Here is a 13,183-nt window from a genome sequence, read left to right on the forward strand (position 1 = left end):
TCAGGATTTTATGCCACTCCTTAGTTTTATGTTGGTGAGAATTCTGGATCCAACCCTACATAGACATGGATATTTCTTTCTCTAAAGGACATGAACAAAGTTATAAACAGATAACTTATGCATGCATTATGATATTAGCAGGAATCTTACTAAGTTTCTGTTTTCTTTTAATGTAGATGCTATGGAACAAAGAAGCAGATAATGATCACAGAAGTGCAACAAAGAGCACCAGGACCTGATCAACAAATGTATCTAATCAGGAACAGGACACCTAAGACCTAAGTTGAACTTTGGCAAGGTATGTTTGTATGAAGTTCGAAAATATTCAGGCTGTATATAAATCTAAGCCCATGCGAACACCACACTCGACTTGGACTATATACAAAGATTTGGGGAACTGTCATCTTGTGTTGCATTATATCTTGTAATTCTCAATTATTCTCTAGCTTTTTATTTAGGTGACAAACTATGGTGTTGCTACAGTTTATTCTCTCAGCATATTAAAAGATGTACTCAAAGGTACTTTTCCTAAATATTACATTATATCTAACAAACTTTTGTTCACAAAAGTCTAGCAAATAATAACTTAAAATAAATTGGAAATTACTTTTAAAATAATTGGAAATACATTTAAACCTTTACTCTTCTCTTCAAAAAAGGCCCTATCAGATAGACATAAGTTTATCATTTTTTAATAAAATTAAAATGCAAGACCTAAAAAAAGTGGGGAGGTACTATTTCTCAAAATCCAATATAATGCAGCAGTTTTAATCTTATTGATTTCTCCTCTCTTTTTGTTTTTTATTATGCAGGTTGTCCCATGCAGAAGGTTTGATTCCCAGGCTTCTTTTGTACAAGTCCCTTGTCTACCCTCATCTTGAGAACTGTTCCGGTGTCTGGGATCCCTACAACATCTCAGATGTCCAGGACGCTACTTCACAATGGGGACCACAAGAGAACCAGCAGTTTGACTGAGATGATCAGCACCTTTTAGTTGCCTACTATATCTACAACCACAAGGCACTCTGCAAGAAGACTGGGAATGGTGCACAAGATAGTCAATGGTCTCTCCGCTCTCCCTTGAAAATTTCCCCACTGCACTACTTATAGCTACTTGCGCCCTCTATATAGCAAACAATGCCTAATCGGTGCCTACTGGTCCCCCATGATCCTCTTTTTCTTATATTAATTGAGAGCTGATTTGATGAGATAACCACCTGTCAGTGACCTTGCAGGGTGGTCTAATCCCCCTGGCCAAACTAGTACAGACGGGCTTTAACAAATCACGAGCAGGAAGTACCATGACATGACCCTCCAGTTGCACCAAGCCAGAAGCGACATAGACAAGTTTGTATTTGCCCAACACTCTGTCCCAAAGTTAATGGAACTGACTTCCAGCAAATATAGTGCATGCTGACAGTCCAGCTGCCAGGGACTACTTCTGAGGCATCTACTCTCCTTATCCCACTTAAAAACAGTCTGTCTTCCTCACACCACTTGTAATCTTTAGTATTAGTTCATCTTCGTGAAAGGCTACAACGCCTTTTGAAGATTACCAGAAGAATAAGAAGAAGATATATCGAGGATCATGAAAGTAATCATATCTTCTTTTAAATGCGTGTACATGGAATATAGTTTTTTGATATTTAATCTTAAGTCAAGTTCTGACAAAAATATTAGGGATGCTGTACTGGATAGTAAATTGAAGGGGGGGGGGGGTTATAAAATTATGTAGTTCAATAGTAATACTGTAGTAATATAATTATACACTGTCGCTCATAAAGTTGGAATATTTTTGTTTTACCCTAATTTATGGAATTATTTTAAATATAATTTAAAAATAATAGATCTAGATAATAATATACATTCTCAGATCTTATTTTTAAATTATTTATAAAATAATTCCATAAATTGGGGTAAAACAAAAATATTCCAACTAATAGTAACAATAATGACAATGATCATGATAATAGTAGTAATAATAATGATAATACAGATAGTAGTAAAAACAACAACAATAATGTCCAATGTAAGATAAAGTACTCATAAAACTCAGTATATACCTGTTCTTTACATAATAAAATAGCATGTTGATATTATTGAATATTTTTTTCAAAATCTACAGTAAACTTTTACAACTGAAAAATTTGAATTCAAGAGACAGCCCCCCCCCCCCCCCATCCATTTGCCATCCTTTTGTTGATGTCATGTTGGATTTAAAAAGATCTTTATAGAAACAAAAAAAAATAAAAAAAAATAAATGAGTTCATAAATTTTAATAAATTAGTTGATACTGCTTAATTCTGTTCTTTTCATTTTCTTATTTTGTGAAATATATGTGATGATGCTGGTGATTATGATGATGTAGGCACTCTGTAATGATAATGCTGTATGACTGAGGTGAGATGGGGTCTGATGCAGTCTTGTGTAGAATTGAGTATGGTGTTCGACCTTTTGATGTTTGTTTATATCTGGTATCAGCGAGATAGATTTAACCATCTTTCCTAATGAGAGAAAGTGGAAATGTAACAAGAGAGTGGGCAAGACTAATGTATAAATACAGTATAAAAAATGGTTTACAATAAAGATGAGGGGGGGGGGGTTAAATAAAGAATAAGTCAATGCCAAAATGATGAAAGCATATAGGTAATTGGGGTGTGGATGGGGGAGGGAGGTTAATAGAGCCTATGGAAATGTCAATATTGGAAGGGGTCCCTGTATTGAAAATGTTACTGTTGGGGGGGGGGGGGGGCAAATTTCCCCAAAATCAGTGACGACGAATGCAAAAATTTAAATTTCATTGGGGATGGGGCACAATATGAAGAACATTGAAGTCGAGGTGAGAATGATTTCATTATTTGGACACTTAAAATATGAATATATCACTTGTTAAGTCGGCTAAATGATCAGTGCAGTTTTTCTGATTTAAAAACTATTTAAGTTAATAAACAAACAAAAAAAAGAGGTAAAAAATGAATTGAGGTACAACAGTGAAATGGGGTCATTATTTTTGCCTTTTAACTGAACTGAATTTTAAAAAATGTACTTTCCATCCTGGTGACAGTGAAGTTTGTGGCCCTAACTAAGTCAACCATTTAAAGTTTATTACCCCCCCCCCCCCCCTCCCCATATGGAAACGTTGTATCATCCGCTCAATCTGACTTGCGTGCATAGAACAAATAAGCATTTTTCCATAAAAAAGTGAAGTTTTCTAAAATGTGCGTTTCTTTCCAGCATTGGGGCGCCCGGAAGTCACTCGGGTAACATTTCATAAAGTATAATATAAAAAGACCATATGCAAATTTTCTGTACTTTTGTCGGAAAAAATACATTTATCCAGCACAATGTCGTCTCTTTTTGCGTTGGAGAAGAGCAAATAGCGAGTTTCAATCACACTTTGGCCGATCTCGCAAGCTCTCACTTGTTTCACTGTGGTCAAGAGACTTTGGGGCAAGCGGTTAATGAAAATACTAATCGTTAGCTTTCTTCTGGTATCAAACTTATTTTGATTGATTGTATAATTTTGTCGGAATAAAGGAAACAAAAATGCTCGACCAACAACTCATCAGCGTCTGAATTGACCTTTTGACCTTGAATTCCCTGATGCAAGCGCACTAATGACGTGATCTTTGCTAAATCGGTGTCTTTTATCGTAAAATGCGACACTTTCACAATGTTTATACATCTTTTTTAATTATTAGTAAGATATAACATATTTTTCTGATATCACTGAAGTTTTGGGTTTCATTTAATGAGTAATTTTAAAAAAAGAGCCATTTTATTGTTGTAATTTACTGGATCGTACCATTAAAGTTGCAGGGTAGAAAGATGCATTTTCCAACCGCGCCAAATTTAATTTACGTTCCGACATTATGTTAAATGGGTTCGTGTTGTTAAGAATCCACTGCTTTCTGCTCCAACAAACGTCCACATGCGGAGTCGTTTATCAACTAAATTATTCAAATTTATGGATGCTTCCTAGCTTCCCAGGTGTTTGTGTTGCTGTTGAAGCATTTCATTCACCTGCTATCATTCTTTGTACTCCAATTGCCAGAACGCAAATTTCATTTTGGTTTTATAGTTTCATCGGAGTCGTTTATCATATATAATTATGTATTCAAATTTATGAATGCTTCCTCTCCAGGTGTTTGTGGTGTTTATGCATTTCATTCACCTGTTATTATTCTTTGTACTCCAATTGTTAGAATACAAAATGCATTTTGGTTATATAGTTTCATGCAATAAGTAAGTCAATAAAAGAGTATGTTCTGCACAATAAAAACAATGTGTGTCCCTATTGTATAATGTAATGTGTCCCCTCATTTTGTAATAGTTAATTTACCCATTCACATAATGGAACTACCTGCCCGATGAAGCCATTGGCCTGTGACCCCTGAGCACTCAACACCGTGTGGGAGTCAGTTCGTGCTGATATTCTTTTATGAGACAAATACAAGCAAACGTTTCCATATGCCCCCCCCCCCCAACACACACACCTCCACAACTCTGCATGACCTTTGTTCTACATTTATCCGGCCCAATTATAGCCTTTAGTCAAGGCACTCGTGCTGTATTTCCCTAAACGCGCCTGAATACATAGACTAATCGCGCGACGACTGTGATCTGTGGGACGAGGTGCGTCAGCAGCTCGGCCTTTACTAACCTGAGTGGTTGTTGTAGTTTATTTCTTTTGTTTTGTATTATATTTCCGCTCCCGAATCAGGAGATAATTAGATGCAAAGTATCTTACCCAGAAAGCCGCCCAAACCGCCCCTTCCAATCCGACGCACCAATCAGAGTAGACGATTCGAGAAAACTTCATGCATATTCATTATCAACATGTATAATCATAAATACATTTTTGAGCGGTTTCAGAACGACGAAGGAGATCTCTTATCAAAGAGCCTTGAATATGCGGTCGAAAGGTTGAAATTATCATCTTTTAAGGAGTTACAATCAAAAGCTATAAAATCAGCAGTGAAAGGGGAAGATGTATTTGTTAATCTTCCAACGGGTTATGGCAAATCTGCGATTTTCAAGCCATTTCACTGTGCAAGGACTTCTTTGTGCGGACGACCACAGTCGCTGCCAGCACACCATCCCCATCGGCGTCTACTCCCGAAGCTGCCCAGAGTTCGGGGGCCGGGAGGTACTACTCACACCGCACTGCACTGTCCATTGAAGTTATCGTTTCACCTCTTATTTCTTTAATGAAGGAATGTGAACCAAACTTGTCACACACAATAAAATGATATCTTCAGTATAAGAAATAGCTAGGAAAACTCTTGCACAGGAACCATGCAGAATGTACTGCATAGAAGATATCTACCCTTTTTTGCACATCTATTACATTATAGACCTAAGCAGAATTACCAGAATTTGATGCCCTTTTCATTATTTTACTCACTTGCAGCTAGCTCAGCAGCTAGCCCTGCAAATTCAAAGCTCCATGAACGCATCGTTTTCACACGTACACAGATTCGAGTGTTTTATGGTTGTACAATAACAATTCCGACCAGCTGATCGTGCGAACCACTATGCGTAGGTTAAAATGAAAAACAAGGGAACAACATTTTACTATAAATCTACTAAAGTAGCAAAATAACAAATACCCTAGTCAATAAGTAGAATATTGTTTTTGATAAATTCATATTTTATTCGAAATTGAACTAGATATTATTTTTTTTTTTAGTACATTTGAATACCGATTCCCCCACAATTTCATGGACGAAGCCATTTTAAACACCGCGCGGTTAAAACAATTAGGATTGGCCACGATCATCACTAGCTGCTGTATATGTAAGACCCTCATGCATATGCACATAATGATGAGCTCCGCAATTTAGCAAAGGCCAAGCCGCTGAAGCGGCTCGGTCCAGCGATCACTGCTGTAAAGCCACACTGCGTTAGTCTATTTTCAGACCCTGCTCGGCAGACAAGCAGCGCGAGGCCTTGTCCAAAGGCTAGCCCAATTAAGGATTATGTCGATATAGTAACGCATGCGCATTGTCTTTTTTTCATTGCGATAATATGCTAATAAGTGGAAAAGAGTCATGAATATTCAAAATTTTAATTTAAATATTTTGCGCGCTACGCGCAGTCCAAAATCCCCATTTCGCTGGTGCACTAAAAATTTGTCGTCTTCATAGGCTAATACATGAAAAGTGGAAGCAGTGTGCACTTTTGACCCTCCAAAATCTCCCCATGGCTAGACGGATGCAGAAGCGGAGTTGAACTAATATACTAAGTACTAGCAGGACCCGCGGAAATCCGCGAATTCTAGAGGGGGGCGGGGGGTGTAAATAGATATATAGAGACTGTCTAAATTAAAACCACCAAGAACTTTATTTTCCATTCAGGCCATTAAGAAAATATACATGTTCAGCGTCCCCGCCCGCTTCATTTTTGGGGGCCACCTCCTATATATTTTTTTTTTTAAACAGCTTCCCCGCCCGGTTCCTTTTTGGGGGCCGCCTCCTATTTTTTTTTTTTTGAAATTTTTTTGATTTTTTTTTTTTTTGTTGAATTTTTTGATAGAAAAAAAAACAGCGTCCCCACCCGCTTCCTTTCTGGGGGCCGCCTCTCCTATTTTTTTTTTTTTTTTTGAATTTTTTTTTTGATTTTTTTTTTTTTTTTTTTTTTAAAGAAAAAAAACATGAAAAGCACTGCTAAAATGTATTTCTGATCTTAAAAAAGAAAAGAAAAAAATTGTCGGCTGCCATCTTGAAAAATAGCCTGAATGTCAGGGAAAATGTACGGAGCAGCCATTTGAAAGAAAAAAAAAAAAAAAAAAAAAAAAAAGGGCCTCGATCCTCCTTCCCATTTTTCAGAAAAAACAGGACGCTAAACATGTTTTTTTTTTAATTTGGCCTTATAAAAAAATTTAAAAAACGATCCAACTGTACCGGTAGTTATTCTTTAAGCCACTGGAACTGCGTAGAGTTCCGTAGTGTGGCGTACCGACTACGCAGAAATTAGGCTGCGTATTAATGGAAAAATAGTCCCTGCGTAGGTTATGCGTAGGCTGGCGTACAGGTTTGCTTATATGGTTGCTTACTGTGTGGAAAGCTTTTACTGCTTTGACGATCTGGCGTAGGGTAGCATAGTGTTGCGTAAAAAGGCGTACTTTCTGCGTCAAGTTTCTACGCTGAAAGTACGCGAAAAAAATTAAACATGTTGACTTGTTTTCGTTCATCTTGCGTACCCCTTTCTGTCCCTCAGCATATAGTAACGTAGGCCAGCGTAGTTGGTAGCAACACTACGCAACTCTACGTATTGACCCCACGCCAATTAGTGACCCGCAAGTGTCACAAATAAAGTATTAAAAATATGCTCATCTGACCCTAATTAAACGCCTAAAACCCCCGAGCTTTCGGGGGTTTATGGCCCCTTGAAACCCGTGGACCCCACGCCTATATTGTATATACACTCAACTCGCTGCGATCTGATCTCTCCCCCCCCCCCCCCAACTTTGAAGAACGTAACCCCCGAGCTTTTGGGGGTTTATGGCCCTTGAAACAAATATACACTCAACTCAGGGTTTCAGGTTTCCTTCTTCATAATTGCCTATTTAAAAAAAAACAACATTTTTCTAGTTCAATAACTAAGTTTTCATGCATTGATTTGATGCAAGAACTGTAACATAATAGACCCTAGATTGTGATTATTTCTGACCATAAATTTCGATAATTATTTTTCAAAGTAAAATTTTCACAAGAAAATCAGACAGTCGTTTAAAAACGTAGACATTAGTAATACTTTTACTAATTCTAAGCTCAGGTTTCGTAAATCTATTCACGAAACTATATTGAAATCGCGGCAATAATGATGCAAACCAACAGATAACAATTTCAAAGTGTCAAATCTCTTCGACTCGAGCTCAGCTCAGCTGTACTCACACACATAACACTCCAGCGTAACTCCACGAAGCTCGAACACCGGCGCCGCAGGCCTCGGACGCCTGCGGTGCCGGTGCCGGTGTTGGAGATTCCTGGAGTTACTGCACTGTGATGTGTGGTGACTGAAGTTAGCTTGCGACTGAATTGTCAGTCCAATGGTTTTCTTGTCAAAACTTTCCTTTAGAAAATGATAATCAAAATTGAGTATACATGGCCGTAATAATCACAAAATAAGCTTTGATTTCATACCTCCATTCACGAAAACTATATAAAAATCGCGGCAATCATGATGGAAATAGGTCTCTAAGTTTGGACGTCGACGGGAAGCCCCGTGTATCTCTTGTGCAGCTACTACATGCAAAGCACATCCTAGCTACAACAAAGCACATCCTATAGAAAGATGCTTTACTCTCGGTAATCCCGCCCTTTGCATAGAGCATTTAATACGCAACTTAATGTGAGTGGATAGTCATCGGTCGTGTGTCTAGGGATGTAATGTTGAATATCCATGAGGTATCTCTGTCGTCACGCATACGCAAGTAACTTATATCGGTCCATTCGCGATCAGCCGCGATTAGTGCATTTCATGATGCCGACGCTTCCGACACTTGGTCTCTGGGACATCCGTAAGGCATCTAGGTCGGCGGCAATATCCGGAGGGTAGGTAATTCCAAACTGTACGCGCCTCACGCATATCATGTATGAATATCACGTCTGTTTTCGCCTGGACGTCGACACGGAGGGGGACCTCGGGCGGAGTATAGCCAATTCCACAGAGTAGACTCTCCCGCGGACGATGGCACGGGCACGGGTACCCGGGGGGGGGTTCAGGAGGAGATAGCCGCACCAACTTGGGTCGGCGATCTCATTAAAAAACAATAGAATACAAAGGCTCGCCGAGACGTCGCGCCCCCCGCGGAGCCTTAGCTTACTATTAGATATTCTCTATGGTAGCGTATGAACATGAATAAACATGATTTATGACGTCATGATACGTCATCTGCATTGCTCAACTTGCGCTGTGCACTGCACTGCGGTTCAGTAGCTTTGTAGCAGTCCTATGTATTTACTGAAATATGTTTCCTTGCCTAGAAGTTTAGTCATTGTTCTAATCCAGCATTGCACAAGCCTATATATTCAAAAGATAATATGGAACTGTCAATGACTTCATAATTTGAATTTATAGAATTAATGATAGATATGACTATTGATATGTAACCCGTGGCATAGTGGCAGGGGAAACCACTTTTAAATTATTATGCCAGGGTTCAGGTAATAATAATTATCAAAGGATTGACTGGCTTTACTCACATAGACCACCACACATTCTCACGTCTTATGTTGAGGTAAGTAGACTTTTAAATAATGGTCGATAGGAAGTATAATTATATTTACTTAATACATGGTCCTTTAAAAAATATATAAGTATAACATTCATCATCATCAACAACAAATCAAACAGCAAAATATCAATCTCATTTTAAATCTACTCACGGTACCGCTACTTAAATCAAGCGAGGGGGTGCGCGCGAGAGCTCTCTAAAAGTTCAACAACGAACTGGATCCGATTCGAAGTGCGATCGTGGTTGTCGTCCTCTGGATGTCCAGTTGCAACTCCCTAGCTACGTCAGTCATGCTTCAGATGATTAGGCAATCACCACGAACACCGTCACTGCAACTTGTTGAATCAATGAAGTTCTGTCATTGACCAGAAGCGGATCTAGAGGGGGGGGGGGGGGGGGGGGTGGGGGGGGTGGGGGTTTGCAACCCCCCCCCCCCAAAAAAAAAAAAAAAATCCGGGGACCATTTTTTTAAATCTTATCTTTTTTTTAAAACTTGTAATTTTATTTTATTCTATTTCTATGTATTTATTTCATTATTATTATTATTATTATTATTATTATATTATTATTATTATTATTCTATTTTTGGGGGGAGGGGGGGGGGGGGGGGGTGGGGCGAACAAATGTCACAGAGTCCCTTGCCCCACCTCCCCCCCCCCATCAGCTTTTTTGAGGACACGGGCCACCGCCGAAGTGAGAAAAAAAAAGAAAGAAAAAAGAACGCACGCTGGAGAGAAACCCTTTCAAGTGCAAATATTGTGAGAAGATTTTCAACTCATCTGGTAACTTAACCAAACACATGATAACTCTGGATATAACTGTGTATTTAACTGTTACTTGATTAAAAAGACGTTATCATGCACTGCTTTTTATGGTCTCCATTGTATTAATAGATGCCAGGAAAACATCACTTACGGGGTTCAAAAAACCACCCCCAAAAAAAATCGGCTCGCGCTTCGCGGCTCGTGGACGATGCTCCGCATCGTCATTATTTTGGTCAACCCCCCCCTTAGCAAAAAGCTAGATCCGCCCCTGTTTTGACTTATGAAGTTTCGTTCAGCATTCTGTGGCCGTCAACACCCCTTTATATCGACTAGCGAAGAACGATGCTTTGTAGTGTATTCTGATTTAGAGTCTTAGTGTTGCTCAGTAATCACAATGTTCCCATTTTGATTCCGCTTCGGAATCTGAGTTCTTAGTTCTGGGCTCTGTCACTATTCTCGGTATTGATTCTCAATCTGACTGATATAGTTCTTCTCAATTCTTCTAAAAGTCTGAGTTCTACATTTCGATTCTCAACCCGACTCTAACAATTATTCTTGTCAACTCTTCTCCGTCGATTATCTTCGCCGATCATTCTTCTGAGGAGCTCTCCTCCTTACACGCACTTATACCACATTTACAATACATGGACCAGTGTAGGACTTTCCTAAAATGTTATTGGACAACAGCAGTGGCGTACCTGGGGTACTCCGTCAGGGGGGGGGGGGGGCAAGCGACCGAAACAAAACAAAAAAAGGCGATGCTAATTTTCACTTCTGGCGAGCGAGCGAGCAAAAAGAAAAATCTTTAAGTAACGTTTGGTATATAAACTGGTATTGTTGCAAGTTGGGGTGGGAACATTCACTTGTTAGCGACGTTAATTTCATTTCTTTGCAAACGAGTGTAGCGAGCAAGAAAAAAAATCACTTCTTTTTAATAATTGCCACTTAAACTTGGTTCAATTGTCCCATGCAGTGCGCGCGGGAACAATATTGTGTTTAGGGTGATTTTATACCCATTTTAGCTAGCGAGCGAAAATACATCTTTCTCTCAATGAATTGCTATATAAAATTTGTTTCATTGTTGCAGGTAGGGGGCGGGCACAATCATGTTTAAGGCAATGTCAATCCCATTTTGGCGGGCAGGCAACCCCCTACATTTCTCTTTTAATGATATTGTAGCAGGTTAGTGGTGGGCACATAATTCCACGAGCTAGCGAGCGTAGCGAGCGAAAAAAAAAAATCACTTCTCTTTTATAGGGAAAAATGGTACATAAAACTTGGGTTCATTGTTCCATGTCATGATTATTAAAAGCGGTGTTATTTCTATTTTTGCGAGCGAGCGTAGCGAGCAAGCAAAAAAAATCACTTCTCTTTTATAGGGAAAATATGGTATATAAACTTGGGTTCATGTTCCATGTCAGGGACGTGATTATTAAAAGCGGTGTTATTTCTATTTTGGCGAGCGAGCAAAATTTTGTAATGATAATTGGTTCATAAATTTCAGATTTTTTTTTTTTTTTTTTTGCAGGGCAGGGCTTACACAACCATGTCTAAGGTGATGTTAATTCCGTTTTGGCGAGCACGAGCACACCAAAACTTCTTTGAATAACGTTTGGTACATAATTATTAACTGGTTGTTGCAGGTGGGGCGGACACGTTAGCGGTGGCAACTCCATTTTGGCGAGCGAGCATAGCGAGCAAGCAAAACAAAAAAATTCTCTTTTAATAGAAATTAATAAATAAACTTGTTTTATTGGGGCAGGTCAGGATGGACGCAATCGCGTTTAACGCGATTCAATTCCTTTTGGCGAGAGGGCGAAAAAAACTCTCCATTTTTAATGATATTGTTGCAGGTCAAGGGTGGGCACAATAATGTTTCCAAAGCAATGTCTATTCATTTTATTTGCGAGCGAGTGTAGCGAGCTAGAAAAATGAATTAGTCTCTTTTAGCAACATACGGTGCGTCCCAGAAAAAACGAAACCGAGAAGTATCGATGTTCTATCATAACTTAATCACAACTATAATTAATGAATGATACATATTTGGAAAGCTTAGAGTCTCCTCTTTCATGTGATGCTACTCAGATGATGCATATTTCACGCATGAGTGATTAAAAGCAATTTGAAGAAGGAAACCAACATATTGCTCCGATGTCTCATTTTCGCTCGCGTGACATTGCCAGCACAAACCACTGACCTCTACCTCCTACACGGAGTTATCGCACATTCCATTCACTATACGTTACGTACTAAAAGGCTGTATTGTCTGACCGTTCATGAATATTCATGTTTTTGCTAAACTCGGCAAAATGTTTGCTTTTACTAAATGGAAAAATTACGGGGGGGGGTTGGATGAAATGGACAAAACGAAATAGGCAGAAGTGATCTATGATAATTCATGCTTTTTATGTTTCGTGTGCTCGACCTATAATCTTCAAATCGCTTGGTAAACTGAGTCCAAAGTTAGACTTGTTTCACATGTGTTTTATAGGCAATGACGAGCTTGCAACCTATTTTGAAAAATTACGGTGGGTGAACTTTCAAAGTCAATTAGACATGAGGGCTCCAATGAAAGAGCTAGTGATAACGTACGTCGGGGTGGATGTGCTTTTCGTTTAAACAAAAAATGAATTTTAACGATTTTTTAAAAAAAACGTCCATCATGTTAGGCTGCTGAATCTGACCATGCTCTGACGATAGGGGCGTTGTGAAATGAGACTAAACGGAGCCATATGAAAGATTTGGCGGGCGGTATCTAGATTTCGAGAAAAAAATTCACATTTCTAGAAAGTGAGTTTCTGCCCTTTTATATGACACCTCAATCAGGAAAAATGAGCGAGGAATGGACAAAGTTCTGTTTGTTTAAAGTAGTGCTTGCTTTCCAAATTTTATTAAACGAATTCGTTTTCACGGTTGCCTGCCGTATCCAATAAAAAGAAATTACCAAAAGACTTAACTCCGTTTCATTGACCAATCAGCCGTAGACGAGAGTCTTCATGCCATGGCTGATTGTCAACGAAACGAAGTAAGTCTTTTGTCAAATCTGCTTTTTGCTACGGCCGGCACCCAGTGAAAACGAATTCGTTTGTTAAAATTATGAACATGTAAGGGCTACTTTAAACAAACAGAACTTTGTTATTCCTCGCTCATTTTTCCTGATTGAGGTGTCATAATTATG

General features: G+C 38.9%; 1 long non-coding RNA gene across 1 annotated transcript; it reads left to right on the forward strand.

The window, feature by feature from the left end:
- Positions 1-248: 248 nt before the first annotated feature.
- LOC115923083 lies at positions 249-1,317 on the forward strand. The gene is made up of 2 exons (XR_004063769.1): positions 249-298; positions 813-1,317. It is a non-coding gene; the product is annotated as an uncharacterized LOC115923083 (long non-coding RNA).
- The last annotated feature ends 11,866 nt before the right edge of the window (positions 1,318-13,183 follow it).

The sequence above is a fragment of the Strongylocentrotus purpuratus genome, unplaced genomic scaffold, assembly GCF_000002235.5.
Source record: "Strongylocentrotus purpuratus isolate Spur 01 unplaced genomic scaffold, Spur_5.0 spur5_scaffold_13, whole genome shotgun sequence".
Taxonomy (NCBI): domain Eukaryota; kingdom Metazoa; phylum Echinodermata; class Echinoidea; order Camarodonta; family Strongylocentrotidae; genus Strongylocentrotus; species Strongylocentrotus purpuratus.